Here is a 2,219-nt window from a genome sequence, read left to right on the forward strand (position 1 = left end):
TGTACAACGGGGTGGCATCCCGGGTATGCGTCAACGGAGCGTTGGGCGGGCATATTCCAGTGCGGTGTGGTGTGCGACAGGGCTGTCCTCTCTCGCCCCTGCTGTATGTGCTTTTCCTAGAGATCCTCCTGGACCAGCTCAGGAGGGATCCGGGAGTGGATGGGATCCTGGTGCCAGGTGGAGGAGGGCAGATGGCGAAGATCGCGGCATATGCAGACGACGTCACGCTCTTCCTGGGCTCTGAAGGCGGCCTGGGGAGGGCGCTCAGCATTGTCGAGGATTTCTCAAGAGGTACCGGCGCCCGACTGAACAGGGCCAAGAGCTTAGTGAAGGTCTTCGGGACCTGGCCGAGCGAGCCGCGGGGCTTTGGTGGTCTGTCACGGACGACTGGGCCGCTGAAGATCCTGGGGGTGAGCTTTCACTCCACAGATCCTGGAGGTGTCAACTGGGAGGCCGGGTTCCGGAAAGTCAACCGGAAGCTAGGCCTGTGGCAGCAACGATCGCTAACCTGGATCGGGAAGGCGCTGGTACTGAAGGCGGAAGTCCTGCCTCTGCTTCTCCACCTGGCGGTAGTGTACCCCCTGCCGGTCCGGAAGCGGAGAGATCTGGTGAGGAGCATCTTCAACTTCGTCTGGGGTCACACCTACGAACGGGTGAAGAGGTGTGATATGTACAGACCCCTGGCCGATGGGGGTCGGGGGATCTTGGACTTCCCGGCGAAGTTGGACTGCGCCTTCATAGCGAGCCTGTGCACGGTCCTGCACGACAACCCGGCCCACCTGTGCAGCCGGTTTGTCAGTCTCTGGCTGGCGGCGAGCATGCGGCACCTGACGGTCTGGACCAACACGACCCCCAAAGCAGAGCGGCTCCCGCTGCACTACCGCCACGCAGTGCGGTGGCTGCGGGCACACCCGGGGATCAAGGAAGGGACGAACTGTTTGAATCACAGGACCATGTACAGGATGGTGAAGGCGGAAGAACGGCCGGCGATCCCGGGTGTGTCCCGGATCATCTGGCAGCGGGTCCAGCCGGAGGGGCTGGATAACAAGCTGAAGGACCTGAACTGGCTCTGCGTGTGGGGTCGGCTGACGGTCAGGGCCGTCATGCATGCGCACGGGCTCTCCAGACAGAGCCTGTGCCCGCGACACGGCTGCGCGGGCGAAGAGACGGTGGGTCACGTCTTCTGGGAGTGTGCCTTCGCCCAGAGGGTGTGGAGATCGTGCGGGACCCTCTTTGCACAGGTAAGCCCCGATTCCCCCATCACGCAAGCGTCCGTCCTGAAAGGGATCGCCGGCATCCGGGGCCGGAACCGGAAGTTCCTGCTGTGGCTACTGGTCAGCCTGGTCAAGGCCTTCATCTGGGATGCCCGGACAGACCTGGTGAAGCACGGCGTGGAGAAGCCTGCTTTTGGGATCCTGCGGAGGGTGAAGGAGGAGGTGGCCAGGAGGGTCCAGTGGGACATTCACAGATGGGGGTTTGCGGCAGCAAAAGAGCGCTGGAAGGATTTGTGCACGGGACATTAGGGGGGTGTTGGTGTGGGACTGTTTTATGATTTGTTAACGTACTTTTTTCTAATAAAAATATAAAAAAAATCTGTTCTTATCAGTTTAATATCTGATACGTCCCCCATCGGGGGACCACATATTAAACGGATTTTTGGAACAGGGAGCTGGATCAGGAGCTTGCTCCGTCCTCTCCACGCATCGGCCCGGTATTGCAGCGCCTCCGGGAACGGTGCACTACCTTCTCTCAGCGGTGAAAAGACAGACGTAGCTAGCAAGCAAGCGAGGTGGACCGGAGCTCCTTCCTCTCCGGTCTCGTCTCTCGTCCATCTGTGCGTCTCTGTGTCTCTCTCTCTCCCCCTCCCCGTTCCCGTGCTCCCTCCGTGCACTTTCCCGCGCCTCGACTCTCTCGGCAAGCAGGCCGGCCCCCTTTTCGGCTCCCGTGCGTTTTCCCTCCAAAAAACTTAGTTTTTTCCTCCTTTTTCCAGGGAGGCAGGCGTGGCTTGTGTGTGTGTGTGTGTGTGTGTGTGTGTGTGTGTGTGTGTGTGTGTGTGTGTGTCCCCGTCCTTGCAGGCGGGCCCCTTTCGACAGCCGGCCGTTTTCCCTCCAAAAAACTTAGTATATACACCTTTTCTTTCTTTTTTTCGGCAGGCAGGCAGGTGTGTGTGTGTCCCCGTCCCTCCCGAGAGAGCGCTGCCCCTTGCCTCTGCCCGCAGG

At 60.2% G+C, this 2,219-nt stretch overlaps 1 non-coding gene across 1 annotated transcript; it reads left to right on the forward strand.

The window, feature by feature from the left end:
- Window positions 1-1,561: 1,561 nt before the first annotated feature.
- Window positions 1,562-1,745, forward strand: LOC148805577 (U2 spliceosomal RNA). Its single transcript, XR_016090211.1, has one exon. It is a non-coding gene; the product is annotated as a U2 spliceosomal RNA (small nuclear RNA).
- The last annotated feature ends 474 nt before the right edge of the window (window positions 1,746-2,219 follow it).

This window comes from Atractosteus spatula, unplaced genomic scaffold, assembly GCF_055471065.1.
Source record: "Atractosteus spatula isolate fAtrSpa1 unplaced genomic scaffold, fAtrSpa1.hap1 Scaffold_7, whole genome shotgun sequence".
In the NCBI taxonomy this organism is placed as follows: domain Eukaryota; kingdom Metazoa; phylum Chordata; class Actinopteri; order Semionotiformes; family Lepisosteidae; genus Atractosteus; species Atractosteus spatula.